Source organism: Staurois parvus, unplaced genomic scaffold (assembly GCF_062004578.1).
Source record: "Staurois parvus isolate SC_StPar_1 unplaced genomic scaffold, SC_StPar_1.0 ptg002113l, whole genome shotgun sequence".
Taxonomy (NCBI): Eukaryota; Metazoa; Chordata; class Amphibia; order Anura; family Ranidae; genus Staurois; species Staurois parvus.
In genome coordinates this window covers 4,764,190-4,777,051 of record NW_028319909.1, presented here as the reverse complement: position 1 = coordinate 4,777,051, position 12,862 = coordinate 4,764,190, and the positions used below count along the sequence as shown (strand labels likewise).

The 12,862-nt window shown below is 42.5% G+C and overlaps 1 pseudogene across 1 annotated transcript; it reads left to right on the top strand.

The window, feature by feature from the left end:
- The first annotated feature begins 1,332 nt into the window (after positions 1-1,332).
- On the top strand, positions 1,333-11,903 carry LOC149432763 (uncharacterized; annotated as a pseudogene). Its single transcript, XR_016308972.1, has 5 exons — positions 1,333-1,515; positions 2,403-2,523; positions 6,488-6,643; positions 9,370-9,510; positions 10,345-11,903. The product of XR_016308972.1 is annotated as an uncharacterized LOC149432763 (transcript).
- The last annotated feature ends 959 nt before the right edge of the window (positions 11,904-12,862 follow it).

The window sequence follows — 12,862 nt, the reverse complement described above, 5'->3', positions numbered from 1 at the left end:
ACAGACCTAGGTCCCTCAGGGTGCGGAGTCTAAGTCCCAGGCTGCCCTTCACCAGGGCCCCTGATGGTGGGGATGGACTTGACGCAGCCAGGAACCAGGTCGCGGCCCCTGAGACACCTCAGCTGCGGTAATGGCCACCGCCAATGGCGTGTAGCTGGTGGAAGAGACAAAAGAGTAGTCAGACAGGCCGGGTCAACAACAACAGGACAAAACAGTACAGGACAGCAGACGAGAATCACAGGTCACGAGCCGGGTTCAACAACAGAGGGTCAGATCAAAGGAGAATACAAAGAATAGTCGAGTCACAAGCCGAATCAGATACCAGGAGAGTCACGAGAGTCAGAACAGAGTAATAGCAACACAAAGACACAAGACACAAGTGCAAAGAGCATGTGCGGGCCACAGGCTTATATGTCATCAGCCACACCCCTCTGGGGGATGGACCTCAGAGACCTGAAGGCATAAAAGGATTCCCACCATGCACAGCAGAATTCCAAGATGGACGCCAGCACATGGAGTAACATAACCTCAGGGAAAAGGTAGGACCTTGACAGCAGCACAGTGGCAAATGGTTAGCCCCTCCACTGGCAGTACTAGGGCCGTCGGTTTGAATCCCAGCCACGGCACCTCCTGCCTGGAGTTTGCATGTTCTCCCTATGCCTGCGTGGGTTTCCTCCGGGTACTCCGGTTTCCTCCCACACTCCAAAGACATGCTGGTAAGTTAATTGGATCCTGTCTAAATTGTCCCTAGTATGTGTATGTATGAATGTGAGTTAGGGACCTTAGATTGTATGCCCCTTGAGGGTTAGGGACTGATGTGAATGTACAATATATATGTAAAGCGCTGTGTAAATTGATGGCGATATATAAGTACCTGAAACAAAATAATAATAATAATTTAAAAAATATAGACGAGAGACGATTTTCAGCAGCTACAATGATTGCAATTCCTGATTCTGGATATATTGGGAAGCCAGCAAATTTATGGGCAGAGCTTTGGCATTGTTGTCACCTATGCCATGGACTGTATGGTCCAAGAATGGTCATACCTTGTACATATGTTTAAAAGTGCAATGCGTCATGGAAATATTTCTGGCTATAAGATGTTCGGGCTCATACATGTACATATTGGTTACATTCTAATGCAGCCAACTGACAAACCTTGCAGGCAAAACTCCGATTACAATGCCATAAAATGTACCCAGTGTACATCCGCAGATGCAAATAGGATTCTACCTCCTGGAGGTCCTATGTACTACTGCATGCAATTATGGAAATCACAAACTATAAATTGTCACTCTGAATTAGGAAACCGGACCTATGTTAGGAGTGTGACCAGCATTTCATTCCAACGTCCCTCTCTCCACCCCAGGACTTATCTTTTATAAAGGTTGTAGAGAAGCAGTAAGGTTTGCAGTGAAGAATAAAGCTGTAACTAATCACCGGCGGTGGAGCCATTCACAGTGATGGCGGTAGTGCCGCTATATTTCCTACTATCAGCTTTTGTAGGATCTAGTAAGTAAATGGGTTTCTTATGTTTACAGGTCTGTCTCTCTAATTCCTCTTTGTTCTACTGTTTTCTTGCTTTTCTTTTCTTTTGTTTTTTAATTTATTATCCCTATTTTCTTCAGTCTCTATTCTTAAATTTCTTAAATTTCAATTTCTTTTCTTTTTTTGGGGGGGATTTTTTATTTTCCTTCTCTTTCTTTTTTTTTCCTGCTTTTTTTTTTTTTTTAATCATAGTTTTTATATTGTCCTCATTTTCTTATTTTCATTTTCTTTCTATTTTAATCCTTGTCTTTTTTTTCTTTCTTTTGTTTTCCCCATGTTTTATTTTTTTCTTCCATACTTCTTATCTTTCCTTATTATTCTTTTTTTTGTTCCCTCTTCATTTTATTTGCTGTTCTTTTTTTCTTTTTTTAATCTGTTTTGTTTTCTTCTTTTTTGCTTTCTTTTTTATATATTTTTTAACATTTTTTTCTCTTCTTTTTAAATATTCATTTCTTACTTTGCCTTTAACTCTTTTTAGTTTATTAGCTATTCTTATTTTACAGGTATCTTTCCCCTTTGTTTTAAATATTTATTCAGGGGCAGACTGACCATTCGAGCACTAGGGCACTGCCCAAGGACCTGGGGTAAGCGGAGGGGCCCCATGAAATGCCCCTGGTACCTTTTTTATTGGCTTTCTTGGGTGTGCTTTGAGTTTGGGCAAGAACACAGGGGCCCCATGATCCCCTATTGCCCAGGGGCCCCTGTATTTATTTCTTACTTTCCTTTTATTTCTTTTTTCGTTTATTAGCTATTCTTATTTTACAATTATCTTTCTTTCCCATTCTTTTAAAATATTGATTTCTTACTTTCTCTTTAATTCTTTTAGTTTACTAGTTATTCCTATGTTACAGGTTATGCCAGATCTTGTCATTTTTGTTGGACATTCACAGACCCTGAAAACCTCTGCAGGTGGGGAAGTATATGAATGTCCATCCTATTTATGTTCAGCCACAATCTTTGAATACTACAAAGGTAAGTTTATAACTTCTGAAAAAATACAATCAGATTGCATGTGATCTTAGGTGAATCTCCTCTGTTACTTTTCTGGGGACAACCCAAAATGTGGGATTTTCTTCAACTTTCACTTTCAATGATAATGGTAAGCAGGACAAATAGAGAGGGGGGATCTCATGACCGGGGGGCCCAGACAGCAATACAAACTGACAGGGGGGTCTAATCCCTCTCCAAAACTAAAAGGAAGGTTTGCTTTTAGTTCCACTTTGAGGAACCCATACATGATTCTTTTTTTCAACCAGCGGGTTGAATACATGTCCCTGATCACCACCACACCAGTCCCAGTGTCTCTGATCACTGCCACACCAGTCATATTGTTCATATTCACCACCATACCAGTCCCAGTGTCCTTGATCACCACCACACCAGTCCCAGTGTCCTTGATCACCACCATACCAGTCCCAGTGCCTCAGATCACCGCCACACCAGTCACAATGTCCATATTCACCACCACACCAGTCCCAGTGTCCCTAATCAGGAACATACCAGTCATATTGTCCATAATAACCACCACACCAGTCATATTGTCCATAATAACCACCACACCAATCCCAATGTCCCTGATCACCACCATACCAGTCATATTGTTCATATTCACCACCACACCAGTCCCAGTGTCCCTGATCACCACCACACCAGTCATATTGTCCATAATCACCACCACACCAGTCATATTGTCCATAATAACCACCACACCAATCCCAATGTCCCTGATCACCACCATACCAGTCATATTGTTCATATTCACCACCACACCAGTCCCAGTGTCTCTGATCACTGCCACACCAGTCATATTGTTCATATTCACCACCATACCAGTCCCAGTGTCCTTGATCACCACCACACCAGTCCCAGTGTCCTTGATCACCACCATACCAGTCCCAGTGCCTCAGATCACCGCCACACCAGTCACAATGTCCCTGATCACCACCATACCAGTCATATTGTTCATATTCACCACCACACCAGTCCCAGTGTCCCTGATCACCACCACACCAATCATATTGTCCATAATCACCATCACACCAGTCATATTGTCCATAATCACCATCACACCAGTACCAATGTCAATGATCACCGCCACACCATTCTTATTGTCCATAATCACCACCACACCTACAGTGTCCCTTTTCACTGCCACACCAGTTACAGTGTACCTGACTACCACCACACCAGTCATAGGGTCACCACAAAGACTTGTTCACATGTGCAGTGCTCTCTGAAGAGCCATCCGTATTCAGATCACACTGAAGAGAGCACTGGACATGCAGTGAGGATACATTGTATTGCCTCCTCTCCACCTGCTTAAATCCCTTGGACCCCACACAAGCAACCCCATTCACTTGAATGGGTCACAATCAGTGGGCGTACATGGGGTGTCATTTCTGCCACAGCAGTGAAGCAAAGGATCGCAACTGTGGCATGTGTACACACTTGGCTGCTGCCTCTACAGATACAGGGGGTAGTAAAACCATAGCACAACCACAAGGTTTTACCACACCACAACCTCACGTGTGAATGAACCCTAATAATACATTCAGTCACAGTTTGTGTGTGCCTGAATTGACCCATCTGTCACAAGTCCCAGCCATCCCGTGCAGACAACTACACTCCTGGAACCACAGGAACTCTTTTGTTCTTCCATTCTTTAGCCCCCTGTACTTCGTAGACAGGGAACATGGCTTTCCTGGGGGCAGACGAGTACCAGTAGGCTAGGCTTGCTTGGTTGATAGGAACTGGAACTGCTATAGGGGATGCTACGCTATGCTATATTCTCTGATCGTGGAGGCGACTATTGAAGTACATTGATTTTGATACATTTGATTGATTTGTGTGATGCACAAGATATAATGTTTGGTCTGTAATGATTCCAGACAGTGAAAGTTTCACACATGTGGTATTGCCATAAACAGGAGTAGCAGAATGGGTTTTAGGGTGTAATTTTAATTATGCCCAATCCTGTGTGTAAGAAATATCTCATTAAGCTGACAACTTTGTGTAAAAAAAATTATTTTCATTTTCTTTCTGCATTTTTAAAAAACTTGTGACACAAAATTAAGTCTTCACAAAACTCGCCATGCCTCTTAGAAAATACCTTGGGGTGGTTGTGTTCCATAATGTGGTCATTTTGTGGGTGTTTCCACCCTCCTGGTGCTAGGTAGTAAGGAAGTTAGAGGTGTCATTTATGCCACTGGAAAGTCTGAAGATGTTCCTTGGAGTTTGAGCCTTCTGTTTAGTTAGGCTGTGAAAATGTCTCACATTATTATTATTATACAGGATTTATATATTATTATTATAATACAGGATTTATTGCGCCAACAGTTTGCTCAGTGCTTTACAATATAATGGGAGACAATACAGTAATAATACAGTTCAATACAAGAGGAATAGGAGGGCCCTACTCCTTGGAGCTTACAATCTAGGAGATGTGGTATCAACATACTCAGAAGGAGTAGCAGAATTTGTTTTGTGGTTTAACCCTAGGTACACCTATGATGTGTGTTAGAAATAACTTGTTAAAATGCCAACTTTGTGAAAATGCATTTTCATTTTCTTTTCTGCATTTCCGAAAAACTTTGCAATAAATGGCATTCAAAAGACTCACTATGCCTTTCAGAAACCACTTTGGAGTGTTTGTTTTCCAAAATGAGGTAATTCCTGGTGCTCCAGGAAATGTGATAGATAATCTGGAAGTTAGATGGGTAATTTATGCCCCCGGAATGCCTAAAGGTGTTCCTTGGATTTTAGGCCCCTCTATGCATTTAGGTTGTGAAAAAGTCTCATACATGTGACATCGCCATACTCAAAAGGCATAGCAGAATGTGTTTTGGGGTGCAATTCTAAGTATGCCTATGCTGTGTGTGAGAAATAACTTGTTCAAATGCCAACTTTGTGAAAAACAAATAATGAAAATTACCCTGAAAACCCATTTCTTCAGGGAAGCCTACCCCACCCCCTGCTAACTTGCCGACCTCCTCCACTCTTCCTACCACTCCATCCCCCACAGCTATCTCCTCCTGTGCCACCATCCCCTCCCTCCTAGATTGTAAGCTCCAAAGAGCAGGGCCCTCAGTCCCCCCATGTTTTGCATTGTATTGTTATTGTTCTGTCACATGTTCTGTCCCCCTCTGTAATGTACATCGCTGAGCGAACTATCGGCGCTTTATAAATACTGTATAATAATAATAATAATGAAAATTTGATTTAATTTCTTAATTTTCCCAAAAAATTGTGACAAAAATTAGAACTTTAAAAAAACTCACCATGCCTCTTACTAAATACCTTGGACTACTTTCCAAAAAGGGGTCATTTGGGGGTGATTTGTGCTGTTCTAGCATTTTAGGGCCTCAAGAAATGAGATCAGGATAGATAGTTTGCAGACTATAACTTTCACACGGACTAAATAATATACATTGATTTGGATTATTTTTCTAAATTTATGAAGAAAGATTATTTATTAGCAAAATTGCATCACAGAAACTAAGAAAAACATGTTTTTTTTCAAAAATTTCAGTGCTTTTTAATTTATATAGCAAAAAAATAAAAAACCCCAGTGGTGATTAAATACTACCAAAAAAAAGGTTTATCTGTCTCAAAAAAATTATAAAAAATTTAATTTGGGTACAGTGTTGCATGACTGAGTAATGGTCATTCCAAGTGGGACAGCTATGAGAGATGAAAAATGACCTGGACTGCAAAGAGATTAAAGTGTCCTGACTTGAGGTGGTTAAAGAAATGACAATGATACTTAAAGTGGCACCAATTCAAAGTTAAAAAAAAAATACAAAAAAAAACAAAAAACCTGGAGTTGCTTTACTAGTGAGATTTTTTAATATCTGAGTTAACCTTTGACATGTTTTGGAAAGTAGTGAAAGTTACAAATGTATAACATTTCCAACCGTGACTGCATTTATATCTACAGATATTTCCAAGGAGCGTACTTATATGTACATTTTCAACAACTGTATTCCAGAGAGTCATTGTAATACGATTGGAAGTTTCAGCTCTGGAGAGGAAACGACATGGTTAGCTACCGCCTGCTGCGACACCGACTTTTGCACCCCGAATGTACCAGAAAGTATCTATCATGATTGGTGATTTTTTTTTAGAAAAAAAAGCTTTTTAGAGAAACATGGAGGATACCTTTGCTTTGCTTTTGTATAAACCTTAATCCTATTGCTAAACCTAACACCTCAAGCACACACACAGCCAGCAGGACTGATCACCATGCGTTGTGTAAGATGTATATTTCCTATGATCTTCCAGCTCCATCCAGTGTCCGTAATGCAATATTACCCTGAAAAACCTCAGTTTGGAAAATACAGAATTATGACCACTAGGTGGAGCTGACAATTATAGGAAATATGCCTCTTAGGCAAATTATAGAGAAACGTTTGGCTCCCCCTGCTGTCAATCACAGCCAGTGAGCAAATCAGAAGAGGGAGGGGGTGGGGCTGGTCTGCAGCTCTGTGTGTGAATGCACAATTGTTGTGTTTGTGTGCACTAAAATTCATTTTAGTGTGTTGTTTCCTAAAAATGGCTGCACAAATATCTTGTGACATTAAAAGTCCATGTTGTATCTTCAGGGATCTCTGCTTTTAGAAAATATAGCATTTTTGGGGGTTCTGAGTAATTTTCTAGCAAAAAAAAGAACGTGTTTCAAAAATTTAAAAATTGCTTCAAACAGCTAGTGGTTACAAAAAAAAAGAGAAGGATTGAAAACAATGAACTATGCAAGTCTATTTTTTTCAGCGGGAACGCAGGGGAACGCAGTTCCGGCACCTCCAGCACTGAATGCACAGTATGTAATGGCAAGGGAAGCTGGAGGGTCTACTGATGCTGGCTGCTGGGGGGGTCTATTGTCACTGGAGAGGATAATTTTTGCATGATGTCTATTGTTGCTGTGGAGGTCTATTGTTGATGGAAGGCATCTACTGTTGAGGGAGGAGTCTATTGTTGCTTGCTGATGGGAGATCTGTTGTTGCTGCTGGTAGTCCATTGTTACTGGGATGGGATTTTGTGTTGGGGGTCCATTGTTTCTGGGGGAATCTAATTTTGTTGGGGGGCTGTTGTTGTTGGCTGCAGGGGATCTAGTTTACTACTTTTCTTGTTATCATTAAAAAATTCCATACAAAATGGTTCCTGGTCTGTGTTCTCTAAAAGGAGAAGTACTGGGAGGTGGGTAGGGGGATGGAACTGAGGGATGGGTAGAGTTAGGTTGAATTTTTATTTAAAGTCAGTAAGGCAGGCCACGGACAGAGCGAATTTCTTTCATGCAACCATGGATGGTTGACAGAGGAATGTTGACAGTGTTGACAGGGGAATCCCTCCCGCGGAGCCATTGGGGTTGATTTACGAAAGGCCAATAGACTGTGCACCATACAAGGTGCAGTTGTAGTCTGCAAGTGCAGTTCCTCCAGAGCTCTGTAAATGAGATAAAGATTGACTTTGCAAGGAATACCCAATCATGTGCAAGGAAAATTGGGAAAAAAAGTACTTTTGCTTGCACATGATTGGATGATGGAAGTCAGCAGAGCTTCTGCTCATTTACTAATCTCTGGAGCAACTGCTCTTGCAAAGTGCATAGTCTTTCGTAAATCAACCCCATTGTGTTCTCCTGGCGGGAGAACACAATGATTATTGCAAGCGGCTAAGTAAAATCCGGCAGGCTTGTTGTACCCATCAATATAGGTCAAGATCAAGATCAACTTGGGTAGGTTCAGCCTGCCCACACATGTTTCGAATCTCGTCTGGTTTCTGCAGAACCGGCCAAGATTGGGATGGGCCCTGGAGAAGTCCTGGAGATGGGCATGGGAGGAGGAGACCAGGGAACTGGAGAGTAGGAGGTCTTGTTAGGAGCAGAGAGTGCGTTTTGGGTGGTAGATGGATATCAGATCGGTGATATAGTTTGGAACATTCATAAATTAAGTAAACTTGATTACCATCTAATCACAATATAGTGTGAATATAAAACAAACCCCAATAACTTAAAATAATCACCCAGAAGTAGTAAATAATTAAAATAAAACAATGGAAAGAAAGTATATTCACACTATATTGTGATTAGATGGTAATCAAGTTTACTTAATTTATGACTGTTTGTACTTCAGGGGAAGGATTGTGGTAGTAACTTGATGGGAATTTATTTATTTTGAGAAAGGATAGTGCTATTCCTTCTATAATAGTTTGGAACATATTGATTATGTAACGATATAATTTACCTGGGTCTATATTACTTCACATTATTGCAAGCGGCTAAGTAATATCCAGCAGGTTTGTTGTACCCAAGTAGATCGATCAACTTGGGTAGGTTCAGCCTGCCCACACATGGTTAGAATCTCGTCTGGTTTCTGCAGAACCGGCCAAGACTGGGATGGGGGAAGCCCCGGAGAAGTCCTGGAGATGGGCATGGGAGGAGGAGACCAGGGAACTGGAGAGTAGGAGGTCTTGTTAGGAACAGAGAGTGCGTTTTGGGTGGTAGATGGATATCAGGTCGGTGATATAGTTTGGAACATATTGATTATATAACAATATAATTTACCTGGGTCTATATTACTTCACATTATTGCAAGCCGCTAAGTAATATCCAGCAGGTTTGTTGTACCCAAGTAGATTGATCAACTTGGGTATGTTCAGCCTGCCCACACATGGTTCAAATCTCGTCTGGTTTCTGCAGAACTGGCCAAGATTGGAACTGTCTATGACCAGCTTAAGATTGGTGACTTCTGAGATCTTCATGACATTCAAGAAAATTACATTATTACACACAGAAGAGCTCAATGATTTCATTGTTTTATTTTATAGCCATACGGGCAAGCTCGGAGCCCAATGGGCTGACATGTCCATTATGCTCTTCTGAAAAAACTTTGAGTTGTGAACCTGACGGATTTATGGAGTGTCGAGGGGATGAGAGTAACTGCGCTGTGAAAAGTACAGATTTCCAAGGTAACATTCTTCATGGATCTGTCCACAAACACTCTAAATGTGTATCTTTTTTTTTTTTTAATAGTTTTTTCATGAAAGTACGTAAGTACATGGTACCGCTACTCATTCACAAAAAAAAGTGTAGTGTAAAAAAGATAGGAGACAGTCTTTGACAAGTCCGTTATTAAAAATAAAAATTTCAAAATGTCCTCCGAGGTAGATCCAATATCAATCAGGATGCCCACCGCCGCCGCTACCTAAAAAAAGAAAGAAGAAAAAAAGCTCCGCTCATGCCGCTGGCTCCCAGCTGTCTGACAGCTGCGCCCCCGATAACAGTTCTTAAATACTGCCGTGACATCATCACACGCTGTGATTTGTCAGGTGCATTGCTTTGACCAATCACAATGCATTGTCAGGGTGCAGTGCATTGTGGGGTGCGGCGGGCAAACAGCCCACCGAATGCCCGTACCATTCATGTGTTCGCCGAACACATGAACAGCCCGTGTACAAGTTGAACTTAGGTTCGAATCGAACATGTAGCCCATCCCTAGTAACATACATGCACCCGAACATTAGTATAATTTTGACTGGCATGTGTCCAGGGGCGGACTGACCATTGGGAAACTCGGGCACTGCCCGAGGGCACAGGGTCACTAGGGGGCCCTCATGAGATGCCCCTGGTACCTTTTTCATGGTCTTTTTTGAGTTTGGGCAAGGACACAGGGGCCCCATGATCCCCTATTGCCGGGGGGCCCCATGAGTTGTCAGTCTGCCCCTGCATGTGCCTTTAACATGTTACTTACAATCTGGAGCTGGAGTGCTTTGCTTATCGGGAATATTTATTTATTTTTACAGCACTCTATGATGAGGAATATATGGAAAACTACTGGTATGGGAGTGGTGGAGCAGAAATGTTCAACCAAACGGGTACCATACCATTCTGGCTGCGTAAGATATCCAAGCGAGGTTGCGCCACTGATAGCATGTGTCAATTGGGTGATCAATATCTCGACAAATACAGTCTACTAGAGACGGTTCAACACACATGTACCGGGGGTACTGAAGAAAGTTCTGGCTACCCCACTACTCTGATCCTTTGTTGTATTGCTCATATTTTACTTTACATGTTTATGTTTTAGAAATTACACGGATCATTGAAAAAAGAAAAAAAACAAAATAAAATCTCGATTTCAGCCCGGCGATATTTATGCTATTAGGAAATGTAATTCTTTTTGATGTATTTTGTTTAGTGTAAAAATCATTTGTGATTCTGCTTTAACATGTGCTCTGCTGAAGTCACAAGACTGCTCTAACTGCTGATGAGACAAGGTATTTAGTAGTTAACATTTACTAAAATAATTGCATTTCCATGTTGTGTGTACTGTGGGAGAGTAGATATAGTGAATGTAGGGTCCGGGGAGACCGGATATAGTGAATGCAGGGTCCAGGGAGACCGGATATAGTGAATGCAGGGTCCAGGGAGACTAGATATAGTGAATGCAGGGTCCCGGGGGACCGGATATAGTGAATGCAGGGTCCAGGGAGACTAGATATAGTGAATGCAGGGTCCAGGGAGACCGGATATAGTGAATGCAGGGTCCAGGGAGACTAGATATAGTGAATGCAGGGTCCCGGGGGACCGGATATAGTGAATGCAGGGTCTGGGGAGACCGGATATAGTGAATGCAGGGTCCGGGGAGACTAGATATAGTGAATGCAGGGTCCGGGGAGAGCAGATATAGTGAATGCAGGGTCTGGGGAGACTAGATATAGTGAATGCAGGGTCTGGGGAGTCCAGATATAGTGTCTGCAGGGTCCGGGGAGACCAGATATAGTGAATGCAGGGTCCGGGGAGAGCGGATATAGTGAATGCAGGGTCCGGGGAGACCAGATATAGTGAATGCAGGGTCCGGGGAGAGCGGATATAGTGAATGCGGGGTCCAGGGAGACCTGGTATAGTGAATGCAGGGTCCAGGGAGACCTGGTATAGTGAATGCAGGGTCCGGGGAGACCAGATATAGTGAATGCAGGGTCCCGGGGAGACCAGATATAGTGAATGCAGGGTCCGGGGAGACCAGATATAGTGTCTGCAGGGTCCGGGGAGACCGGATATGGTGAATGCAGGGTCCGGGGAGACCAGATATGGTGAATGCAGGGTCCGGGGAGAGCAGATATAGTGAATGCGGGGTCTGGGGAGACCAGATATAGTGAATGCAGGGTCCGGGGAGACCAGATATAGTGAATGCAGGGTCCGGGGAGACTAGATATAGTGAATGCAGGGTCCGGTAGAGCAGATATAGTGAATGCAGGGTCCGGGGAGACTAGATATAGTGAATGTAGGGTCCAGGGAAAGCGGATATAGTGAATGCAAGGTCCGGGGTTTAGTAACACTTTAAGGAAGGCAGTGATGTCATATCCCCCCCACCCCCCCATCAGCATGCTGATTGGACAATGGAGCAGACAAAGGAGCAGAAGCACACAGGTCATCAGCTCTCCTATCCCTTTCTGTACATGTGCATGCAGAAGAGCCTACTGGCTTCTGGTTCTGCCCCTCCCCCTTCAAGACTGAATGTTGTTGGGGTGTTAGATGGCTGATATCAGCACAGATTCGGGTACTTATACTAGCTGTATGTAAAAAAAATTTTTATACTGCTGTCTGTGCAGGGAGATTGACCCTCCCGATTTTTCCTGATGACCATTATGACCACGATTGAGGACGAAGGAAAATCCCAAAATATTGTGTTGTCTTCCAATGGGGACATTATTATTATTCCAGCTACTTATATAGCGCCATCAATTTACACAGCGCTTTACATATATATTGTACATTCACATCAGTCCCTAAACCTCAAGGGGGGTACAATCTAAGGTCCCTAACTCACATTCACACATTGGCCAATTTAGACAGGATTAACCTACCAGCATGTCTTTGAAGAGTGGGAGGAAACCAGAGGACCCAGAGGAAACCCACACTGGCACAGGGAGAACATGCAAAGTCCAGGCAGATGGTGCCGTGCTTGGGATTTGAACCAACGACCTGAGTACTGCCAGGCAGAAGTGCCAACTATTCAGCCACTGTGCTGCCCATAGCTCTGGTGTGAACTAAGGGAATCCTGCACTATGGAGGGATTTCTTTTCACTTCTTGTTTGGCTATGGGACAGGAAGTGAAGGGAAAAATCCCCGATGTGACACAGATGGCAAATAAAAAAAAAAAACACTGGCAGGTTATAATTCTCCCTTACTCTATCCAAAAAAAAAAAAAAAAAGTTTTGCCTTTAGTTTTACTTTAACTGATCATTACAAATGTTTGCAAGTTTAAATATTGATACTTTGTGTTACTTTGCAATAAAAAAAAAAAAAAATGTATGCCAT